Source organism: Lutra lutra, chromosome 6 (assembly GCF_902655055.1).
Source record: "Lutra lutra chromosome 6, mLutLut1.2, whole genome shotgun sequence".
Taxonomy (NCBI): domain Eukaryota; kingdom Metazoa; phylum Chordata; class Mammalia; order Carnivora; family Mustelidae; genus Lutra; species Lutra lutra.
Window position 1 is genome coordinate 100956193 of NC_062283.1, and position 12265 is coordinate 100968457.

Genomic DNA, 12265 nt, shown 5'->3' on the forward strand with positions numbered 1-12265 from the left:
TAAGCAATTTTGCTATTATTGTAGAACATGCCAACCTATTTATGCTTCTCTGATGTTCATTATGTATGCTTATCTAATTTTTAATCAGGAGACTTTGATAATGGGATTATCACAAAGAAACCCAATATCATTTTATTCAAGTAGTGGAAATCATATTGCACTGTTATTTAGGATTTAAGCCTTAGAAAGGATTTGAAGCTTGTGAGATTAAGCATAGTGCAAAATATTATCCTTTATTCTGTTGTATGTCTAGAAAGATAGTTTTGTTGCTGGGTTTTATTATACTATACAGTCAACTGGGTCACCTTTTACAAATATGTCTTTTCAGTAAGAATGCTGATGGCTAAAGAATTCATACATACACACACACACACACACTCCTTTCACCCCTGGCTTAATGAAATATAATTGACATATAACATTGTATAAGCTTAAGATATAAACACAGTGATGATTTGATATATGTATATATTGGGAGATAATTACTAAAATAAGGTTACTTAACACATCAGTTGCTCACATCATTACCAGTTTTCTATTGTTTGTTTTTTATTTTGTGGTGAGAACTTTTAAGATTTTCTCTCTTAACTTTCCAATATACAATAGAGTATTGTTAACTATAGTCAGCTAGGTGTATAGAACTTATTCAGTCTATAACTGGAAGTTTGTACGCTTTGACCACATTCACCCATTCTCCCTCACCCCTACCCCTGGCCACCACCAATCTACTCTCTGTTTCCATAAATTTTGGTTTTTAGTGATACCATGCAGTATTTGTCTATATCTGTCTGGCTTATTTCACTTAGTAGAATGCCCTCCAGGTTCATCCATGTTTTTAAAATGACAGGATTTCCTTTGTTTTTTATAGTTGAATGATATTTCATCTATCTGCTCAGACACACACACACACACACACACACCCCACATTTTCTTTATCCATTCATCCACTGACGGATATTTAGATTATTTCCATGTTTGGGCTATTGTAAACAGCACTGCAGTGAACGATGGAGTACAAATAGTTGTGGGTTTTTTTTTGTTTGTTTGTTTGTTTGTTTTTAGATACAGTTTCCTTCAGATATATACCCAGAAGGGAGATTACTGGATCATATTGTAATTCTATTTTTAGTTTTTTGAGGAACCTCCATACTGTTTTCCATAGTAGCTATACCAGTTTACATTCCCACCAACAGTGTACAAGTGTTTCCTTTTTTCCATCTCCTTGCTAGTATTTATCTCTTTTTGATAATAAAGATCCTAAAAGGCGTGAGGTGATATCTCATTGTGATTTTGATTTATATTACCTTGATGATTAGTAATGGGGAGCACTTTCTCATGTACCTGTTACTCATCTGTATGTCTTAGGAAAAATGTCTATTTAGGTCCTCTGCCCATTTTTTAATTAGGTTATTTGTTTTTTGATTGTTGTTGTTTGCTATTGAGTCATATATTTGCTATCAGAGCTCCTTATATATTTTGGATATTAACTTCATATTGGATATACGGCTTGTAAATATTTTGCCCCATTCCATATATTGCCTCTTTATTGATTGTTTCTCTTGCTGTGCAGAAGCTATTTAATTTGATGTAGCCACACTTACTTATTTTGGTTCTTGTTGCTTGTACTTTAGGTGGCATATCCAAAAAATCATATGCCAAGAATGTCAAGGGGGTTTTCCCATTTTTTTCTTCTAGGAGTTCTACGGTTTTAGGTCTTATATTTAAGTCTTTAACTTATTTTGAGTTAATTTTTTGTGAGTGGTGTAAGAGAGCGGTTCAGTTTCATTTTTTGTATTTGGATATCCCATTTTCCCAACACCATTTATTGAAAAGACTATTGTATCCACATTGAGAATTCTGACTTTCTTGTCAAATATTAGTTGATCAGCTATAAACCTGGGTTTATTTCTGGGCTTCAGTTCTGTTCCATTGGTGTATGTGTCTTTTTTTTATGCCAGTACCATACTGTGTTGATTACTCTAGCTTCAGAGTATAGTTTGAAATTGGAAAGTATGATGCCTCCAACTTTGTTCTTCTTTCTCATGAATGCTTTGGCTATTTAGGGCTTTTGTTGGTTCCACAAAAGTTTTAAAATTGCCTTTTCTAGTTCTGTGAAAGACGTCATTGGAATTTTTATAAGTATCGCATTGAATCTGTAGATTGCCATGGGTAGTTTGAACATTTTAACAATATTAATTCTCCCAATTCATGAACATGGGATATCTTTCCATTTATTTGTCCCTTCTTCACTTTCTTTCATCAGTGTCTTAAAGTTTTTTGCACACACACACACCTTTTTAAAATTGAAGTACAATTGACACACAATGTTGCATTAATTTCTTCTCTTTTTTTTAAAGATTTTATTTACTTAACTGACAGAAAGAGAAATCACAGGTAGGCAGAGAAGCAGGCAGAAAGAGGGGGAAGCAGGCTTCCTGCTGAGTAGAGAGCCTGATGCTCTATTCCAGGACCCTGAGATCATGACCTGAGCCGAAGGCAGAGGCTTAACCCACTGAGTCACTCAGGCGCCCCTGTTTCATTAATTTCAAGTGTAATACACTTTTCATCTAAATGAAACTAACTGAAATATAGAGGGATCAAGCTTATTTCAGAAGGTATTGTGTGGAAGGAGATGGGTCCAAATTATGTCCAGGTGTAAAAGAACTGAAGAAAGAGCTGCTAATTCTTATGGGGCTTACATATAACATTTTAAAAAGCACTCACTTTTAAGATTGAGCCTAGATTGATCCAGTTAGGTGAGGTGTAATGAAGCTGATAATCTTTCTGAAGATGAATAAGTAGTAGTAATAAATTGAAAAGTAAGCTGAAGATTCAATTGAAGATCTTTAAGAGTTTAGAATAGTTTTCCTGAACCCCCTGTTTACCTTGATTCCTGCTTGGATATGGATTTCAGAGTCTAGCTTTTGTTGGTTACAAGTTGCTGAAAAGATATGTGGGCATTGATGCCATCTGTGAATGGCCCACTTAAGGAGTCATAAAGTCCCCACTTACCCTTAAATATCCCTTGGTACATCCTACATCAAAAAAGATGCATGCATTGTGCCTAAAAATTTTCATTGTTAATCCATTTGTAGTTGAAGTAATGCAGACTGCTATTGAGCTCATTCAGTCTAACATCACAGCAGTAATCTCTTAGTGATTGAGTTAACTCTGTTCTTCATAAAACATCTGATTTAATTGTATTATCTTAGCTATCTGGTGAAGTTCCAAGGACATTTGTGGGAATGAGATCTGGGGGTGGGGGAGTGGGCTTTCTTGTGATGTACAGGGGTCAATATGAAGGGACAAAGACACTGAGACAGAGTGGGAGGCTAGAAAATTTGGTATTATTATGAAGGTTCATTTGGGGACATAACTCTTTTGCTGAAGTTTGAAGAGTACCTAGGATTGAATAGGATCATGAGATGGAGGAATTTCCTGCCTGAGGAAAGAGAGTTATAAAAAAAATGAGGAGCTATAAATCTGCTATGTATATAGTATCTGAAGTTGAACTGATAGAGTGGAAACAAATTTACTTTCAACAATTAGGAGACTCAAAAGTAAAATCTCTTCTGATTACCTTTTATATAATATTAGGTGGTGGTATATTCTATTATCTCTCAAAATCTTATTATGGGATTCACTATGTTGCAAATAACTGGGTAAAAGGAGGAAAAAGAAGGTAAAGATGTATTCAAGTCATGGAATACCAAAATTAGCTATGATTCTGGTGAGAAAATGGCAACAAGGGATGTTGCTACTCACAAAATGTATTGTAAGATAAAACTGGAATGGTAAAGGAAGGTATATAGGTCCTACTTTATAAGGCTAAGTCACTTAAGTTGAAGGCAGTCTTAGAGGGAACACATGACCAGGAAAGAGGTCTTAGGACTGAATTGAGTCACGAAAGTGTATTCTAATGGAAACTGTTTTGTATCCTTAAAATTTTTGGACTTTTGGCCATTGGTAAGAATTAAAAACCTTCAAAACTTATGGCCTGATGTTACACAGTGCAAGGGTTTCTTCATTTTGCAAGGCATGCTGGTACATGGTTCTTTCATAATACTGTTTTTGATGAGGATAAAGCTGGGCCATTGCCATTATGTGAAGTAGGTCATTCAGTGTTTTCTTTTGAGAAGTTCATGCTGAAATGAGAGGAGCTGAGTGAACAGGTCACATAAAGGGTATAGGTAGGTCACCAAAGCAGAGTTGCAAAAGCTCAATAGGAAAGAAAAGCTATTAGCTGAATATACAAATCTGAATAAACATAAGGGTGAGAATATGAGACCAAGGGGCAGTTTAAGTCAGATGAAGGATGGAGCCAGGTGAGGGGTGCTTCTGTACATGCATATTCAACTTAGTTGAAGTTGGAGTATCAGGGATGATGGAATCTCAGTTAAAGGCCCTCAGAGGACTTTCCTAGGGGAATAATAATTATCAATCCAAGAAAAGTCAAGCCTACCATCACAACTTCTGAAAAATTCAACTTATGACAAATAGGTAGCTTTTACCTAGAAATATTCCACCCACGTTAGCTTTTGCACAGATTTCTTTTGATACTCCATCTGTATATTTCTGCTAAATTCTCTAATTTGTGAATTTGTTCTTGACTTGGGTTTTCTACTCTTATCTCAATGTTCCTTCATAATCTGTCAGCTTGGCCTCAAAACCAGGTATGTCACAGCGATTTGTATAAATTTTTATCATTATTTCCAGTACTCCAGAGTTTAGCCCCTTGGCACTTCTCTTTGATACTTCTCTCCAACCTTCTTTTTGTTTACCTTTAATCTGCTCCATCAGTTAGGAACTAAAATGTGTTAAGTTGTGGAAAAATGTAAAATTTATAAGATATAAAATACCTTAGCTAAGTGATAGACATAGACACAGAGTATTTATATCTTGATTAATTCTATTTCATGTAATAATACTTTTCTTCAAAAAGACTTAAGAAGTACAATTGAGAAATGTCAATCTCTGCACATCTTTATTTTTCTTGTACATCAAATGTCTGGATTTGACAGTGGCATATTCACAGCACTCTAAAAATCTGATCAGCACAAGGGTGTGAAGTGCTTAGGAGGAAGGGTTAAAATTTGGTGAAATTTTCTGCTTATTTGCCTCGTTTCTCCTTGATTTTCAAAAGAGAAAGATTTCAAGGGGAAGAAATGAATGACAAATAGCTAAAGATGTTCGAAAATATTATTGACACCTACACTAGGTACAAATTAAACTATAATCATCTCAGATCTGCTTTTTAAAAATCTTTAATGATAGGTGTATATATATGCCTTGGTGATAGTCTTAATGGGAACAGTTGGTCTTTCAGTTCTGATATTTACTGCTTTTCAGGAAAGTATGACTAAACTGTATACAAACATAGCATTAGAAGATGGTAACTCAGTCTCACTGTAAAATATGTCCTTCATAGCAAATAGAACAACATTGTCATCTCCTCTCATAAAACAATATTATGAAAATTTTGAGGTTCTGTGGGGTTGGCGGTATTAACTCTTATCTTCACATTCATTTTTTTTTTTAAATATCCACTGTTTTTTTTTTTTAAAGATTTTATTTATTTATTTGACAGAGAGAGATCACAAGGAGGCAGAGAGGCAGGCAGAGAGAGAGGAGGAAGCAGGCTCCCTGCCGAGCAGAGAGCCCGATGCGGGGCTTGATCCCAGGACCCTGAGATCATGACCTGAGCCGAAGGCAGTGGCTTAACCCACTGAGCCAGCCAGGCGCCCCTCTTCACATTCATTTTTGTTGGTTATGCTACTAATTGCTTTTTTCTGCAGTGATTCTGAAGGTTGTCCCTACTTTCAAGTTCATCCCTCTCTCAGGAGTTTATAATGTAGAGGTGGAAACTAGACACATACTTGTGAAACAGGCAATTGCAAAAGGCAAAAATGAGGGAGAGATGCCAACAAGTACAAGTATTGAAAAATGGCAATGGTTTGGAATAGCTAGAGAGGTCTTCAACAAAGATGGAGATCTTTATAGTAACCTGTAAGGTTGGGCAGAATTTGAATAGGTAGAAAGAATTGCATGTGAAGCTGTAGAGGGAATGGATATTTAACCATGCTCTTGGGGTGTTAGGAGGTGATGTGAGAATGAATGGGTGAACCCATATTGTGCTGAATCTTATAGGCTGCTTATTCCAACTGGACTTCATCTTAAGGTCAATAACAAGACACTGGAAATTTGGCAGAGCAGAATGACAAGGGGAAAGCACTATTTTAGGGAGATAAGTTTTGATTTTATAATAATTGTCTTAACTTTTCTATTCTGTGTACTTATAAAATACATAAAGCTAGGAAGAGGGAGTGGGTTACAAGGAGACTTAATCCCTATTTAAATAGATTATTTTAAGTGAATCTGAGGTCAGCTACTTAGGGAATTCAAGGACTGGAAGATATGACTAGAGTTTAGAGTCACAGGGAGGGTATGTTGGCTGGGTAAGACCCAGAGCCCAGCCTATGAACTCTACCCAGAACTCCTTCTTCTTTACTAAGTTCAGTTCCATTATGTATTCAACTCCCTGCATTCTTCCCACTGTCCTTAAAAACTCTGCTTTAAAACTTATGAGATCTTAAGCAATTACTTAACAAATCCTATCATTAATAAGGCTTTTATGCCTCATATCTCTTGTTTGGCAGTCAAAAAATTTAAACTACTCAAAATATTTCGTTCTGGAAGTTAATAATAAAGGTGCAAGTTACTGTTTTCCTGGAAAGCCAACAATAATTTATAATGTTATTTACCTAAATAGTAATAATGAAGCAATACAGTGTTTTATTTTATTTTTAAAATTTTATAAAATTCAATTAATTAACATATAGTGTATTATGAGTTTCAGAGGTAGAGTTCAGTGATTCATTGGTTGTGTATAAGGCCTTAATGTCCATCACCCAGTTGCCCCATCCCCTTTAGCCCTCCCCTCCAGCAACCCTCAGTTTGTTTCCTAGAGTTAAGAGTCTCCTATGTCTCCCTCTCTGATTTCATCTTGCAATACAATGTTTTAAAATGTATTATCTCATTTGATTCTCAGCATGGTCCTGCTAGGCAGGGAGAGCAAACACTAGACTGGCTAGAAGTAATTGTTTTGTGAAGCAACCACAGAGAGGAAGGAAACAGAACTTGACTTAATTTCATGTGCATCAGATATTTCTACAAGGGGTCTACTACTTAGAGGTTATGTTTGGCTCTGTCGGTTTAAGTTGTACGTATGCTTTCCTTCATCATAAAACTGAGGTTATACTTATTTCCTTGATTTCCAGGGTTGAATAAAACATAAATATTGTATGATTGACTTAAATGTAATAATTTTCTATAGATAGATCTCAATACTGTAGATTATTTCCCAATCATGTAATCTTTGAAAGAGAACCCTAATGGAGTTTCTTGAAGCAGGTAGCTTTTTTTTTTTTCAAAAAAAGGAAAAGAAATGATTTTTCTCTGAAACTGTTATAGAGACATCTGAAAAGAGACTTTAGAATAGAGTGCTACAATCATGAATGATTTGAGTGTTCAAAACCAATTTTAGAAATCATTTTTACCTAAGATTAAAGAAAGACACAGGTTTGCAGTGTAAGAAGCATTTTACAAAGGTCTTGCCCATTGTTTGATGTTTTACATGATTTAGGGGGAAAATGGTTGTTTCTTCTTATGGCAGACCTCACATATACTAGAAGAGGAAACTGTCTAAAATAGTGTGATTTAAAGGGTATCTTCCCCCAAATAAGAGCATATTTACATATAAACATGCACAGACATAAATGCACCTGACTTTTGGCTGCCTGTCTGTCATCTGTCTAGTCGTGTCTGTCTGTCTATCTATCATCTACCTATTATCATCCTATCATTACATATCTCTTTTACACGTAGACTATTGTAATCTGTAAAAGCCATGATCAAAGAGTTGGCATGTAGATTTAAAATTTGAGTATTTATATATTAATGTATATGCCCATGTAAATATTCACAGTAACAAAGGGGGTAACTCTCTTTTATATTTGAGAACTGCTTTAATCAGAAGACAAGTACGTGATACTGAAGGAGCTGTGTTTGAAAGGAGGTGGGGAGAGATTCTTATGGCATTTAGCAGGGGTCATGGTAGGGTGTGTGTGTATATGTGTGTGGGGGGGTGTGATGATTATCTGGGCAACAGGGGAATAGCATGAAAGTGCTGTGGGGGAAGAAAGGGAAGTGGGAGGGCTGAAAGGAAAGTTTAATTTCATCTTTTCCTTAATGCTAATGCTGTTTCTAATATCTTCTGTAATTATAGTCCAACAGTGAATCTTTTCTTCTATGTGTTAAGATTTTGGCCATTATTGATAATGCAGTGCTTTCAGGATAGTCCTATATATAGTGACTAGATATATGGTTAACTTCAACTAGTCATATATGATACATATGTATGATAAATATATATGATGTATATATGTGATCCATTGTATTTGTGATGGATATGCAAATATAAACAAGATCTTTCTAGCCTGCAAACTTAGCCACCATCACCATAACTGGATGTGGTTTGATGTAAGAAGAACATAGAGAGAGGCATATTAATTATTGGAACATAGGGAATATACCATTGGCTTTCTATTCTCAGATGACTATCAGAGAAGGAAAAATGTTGCTGTATGAGAGAATAGATGATTTGGAGAGGAAGAAATTAAGGGTTTCTCCTTCCTCTCCAGGAAGATTATAATTGGTCCTCAAGTGATCCATAGGTTTTACAACGTGGCTAGTGACATCAATAAATACAACCTCTGTAGAGATTTTGAGAGAAATACATATTTTTATTTCGTATTTTTATCTTCTTAAGCTGAAAACCTAGCAGAATTTCTTGCCTCTAATATTGCTCAGTTTCAGTTTAATATTACCCAAATCCTATTTTAGCTCAGTTTTCTTCAAAGTTATACAGTCATTAGTCAATCAAAGTGCACCTGCTTTTCAGTTTCATACGGAGACACATGGAATTGGGGTTTTTTCAACCTGAGAAATGTCAGTTTTCTGGAGATGTGAATGTGACCTGAGGAGTCTGGTTTTGCTAGGGAGAGATTTTTCTGAACCCTCATTAAAAAAAAAAAAAAAAAAAAAAAAAGTGGTGCCTAATTTTTTGTATTGCCTTACAGTTTTTACAGTGTATTATCTCACTTTTTACTCACATCAAAACTATCACCTGAGAGTTGTTACCTCTGTTTTACTCCTGAGGAAACTGAAAGTTGAAGAGAATACATAACATGCTCAGTCACTGAGCTGAAAAGCAGCAGCACTGGGATTCACACTGGGTCTTCTGACCCCATGTCTACACACCTTTACTGGATGACCCACTAATGCTTGTCAAAGAATGATCTGGTAAAATGCTTCTTTTCAGGTCAACATGATACATGTGATGTGTAAGTTTTACAGATTCTAGAAAGTAACAAGAAAATTGCTGAATGTTAATTAAGAATTATGGTCAAAGAAAGACTTTTTTTTTGTTGTTATATAGGCAAAGTGTGTTTCTTACATACCCAGCTGGTCATATTAGGAACAAGCCATACTAAGAAAGCAGCTCTGTACCCACTACTAATAGGCTCATGACTACAGACAGGAATGTGAGGATCAAGACTTGGCTGGTGGAGCTGAAAGTATCCTGGAGAGCCTGAGGGAATTCATATGAGAAGTATGAGAAAATGGGCTTTGGGGATGATCAATCAGTTTACTAACCTTTCTCTGTGTCAGCATACTATCAGGCAGAAAAGGAATATACTTTGGTTTGCGTGGTATGTTTTCTGGTCAGATTTGCTGGAGTTTCACACTACTTAAAATGTGTTTAATTTTAGTATGGTATCTGATTCTAATGTGGATGGAATTAGCCAATATTCTGTAGAACTATAATTTACATAATTTTGTGATTTCTAGCTCTGGAAAATTATTTTATTTATTTTTTTAAAGATTTTATTTATTTATTTGACAGACTGGAAAATTATTGATGACTTTTAATTATCAATGACTTTACCTTTAAATTCATAGATTAACTCATAAAGTATTATTATTGATCAAATAAACAATATTTTTTAGTAGGTAATTGTCTTTTGTGAGAACAAAAATATGTCTAATGGCACATTCCTACATATTGTTTAAAATTTTATTTTCATTACAAAACTAAGAAAAGAATGCATTTCAAATTGGTTATGTGGTTGAATTATTACCCTTCTAACTAGACAAAGACATGGAGCAAAACTTTGCTTTTGACTGAATGATGAAAAGCCAGTCTTCTTGCAGGTAAAGGATAATTAAATGTGTTTGGTGGAAGATCTTTCATTGAAAGCCATTTCTTGTTCTTCAGGAAAATGAGAATTGGGGATCATTTGTTTAGGTTACTAGTATTTGAACTCAGCTGAGACTGACAAAAATTCCTTAACTAAACTCTACTCAGGTTCCTTTGAACTCCTCTACACAGGACCTGATCTTTTCTTTCCTTTCTTTTTTTAAAATTTTAATCCTAGTATAGTTAATTTACAGTGTTCTATTAGATTCAGGTATACAATATAGTAATTCAGCAATTCCATATATTAGTATTCATCAGGATAACTGTACTTTTTTTTAATGGATCAGTTATTTAATTAGGTTCTTCGTAAGAAATTTAGAACACGAATTTGTGAGGGCAAACTCCATTTCTGAGAGGAAACAGAGAGGAGGTAACCCTGAAGCTGAGGAACAGCTTTGATTTTTGGCAGAATTTGCAAGTCCACAGCTTTCTGATCAACCTTGTGCTACTCCATAATCTCATATTTCTCTTTGACTGTTTCAAAGATCTCACTTTCCTAGTGTCTGGGTTTGTACAGCTTCTCCTTCTTGAGATGTTTGGGGATTTTCGCATTGTTGATATCAATTTTGGTGGAAGTGGCAATGACAAATTTCTAGTGTGTTCTATGCAGAGGAACTCGATTGAGGGCCAGAAGTCCTATCACAAGTAGCAAGCCACTGCTCAGTTGCTTCAGGAAGACCACCCTCTTGTCTCTGTGGCACCCAGTGAAGATGATCAAAATGGTCTCAGGGGTAATGCTAGCTCAAAATTTTCTTACATGTTGACTGAAAGTTTTTTTTGCTGTGGCTCAACAGCTTTTGAGGCACATCTTCAGTAGATAATACCTAGGCATTTTGCAAAGTTTAAACACTCAGATACCACCATTGTTGTCACCACTAAGTGATTTTGTGACAGTAGCAAGAACCTTCTCCTTCCTTTTCTTTTCAACCCTGGATTTAAATGTTGAATACTTTCTCTTGTACATGGTCTTTCCTGAATGCATAGCCAGTCATAACCAACAAGGATATTTGCCAATTCTGTTTAGGACAGGGTCTCATCTACAGTGGGGCTTCCCTTCTTTGGCATTTTAGCCTTGAGATTATCCTTCTTAACCTTGCCAGCAGCATCAGCCTTCTTGGCTTCAGGATTCTTCTTATTATTTTCTAGCTTCTCAAGTTTTTCACCCACCATCTTATAAGATGGGAAAGAGAACTCAAGAAACCTGTACTCTTAATCCCCTTCACTTATTTCACCCATTCCCCTGCCTACCTCCCCTTTGGTAACAAACAGTTTGTTCTTTATAGTTAAGAGTTTGTTTTTTGGTTTGTCTCTCTCTCTTTTTTTTTCTTTTGTTTTGTTTCTTAAATTCCACAAATGAGTGAAATCACGTGTCTTTTTCTGTCTACTTATTTCGCTTTGCATTATACTATCTAGCTCCATCTATGTTGTTGCAAATGGCAAGATTTCATTGTTTTTTTTTTAATGGCTGAATAATATTCCTGTGTGTGTGTGTGTGTGTGTGTGTGTGTGTGTGTGTGTATCACATCATCTTTATCCATTAATGGATACTTGGGCTGTTTCCATAATTTAATTATTGTAAGTAATGCTGCAATAAAATCAGGGTGAATATATCCTTATGAATTAGTGTTTTTGTATTCTTTGTGTGAACACCCAATAGTGATTACTGAAATATCATAAGATATTTCTATTTTTAATTTTTTGAGGAACCTCCATACTGTTTTCCACAATGGCTACCAGTTTGCATGCCCACCAACAGTGCATGAGGGTTCCTTTTTCTCCACATCCTTGCCAACACTTGTTGGCCACCCTGCTCCTTGCCTATAGAGTCTTACTTTTTCTTGTTGTATTTAGAATTGAGCAGTCTCTCTCCCGTACTGCAAAACTCCCTTGCAGTTGTCCCTATACCTATTGTGATAGCTCCTGTTACTCTTTAACAAGTGTTGCAAA

General features: G+C 35.5%; 1 pseudogene; it reads right to left on the reverse strand.

Annotated features, from left to right (window-relative positions):
* Positions 1-10633: 10633 nt before the first annotated feature.
* LOC125103020 (60S ribosomal protein L6-like) lies at positions 10634-11488 on the reverse strand (annotated as a pseudogene).
* Between the last annotated feature and the right edge of the window lie 777 nt (positions 11489-12265).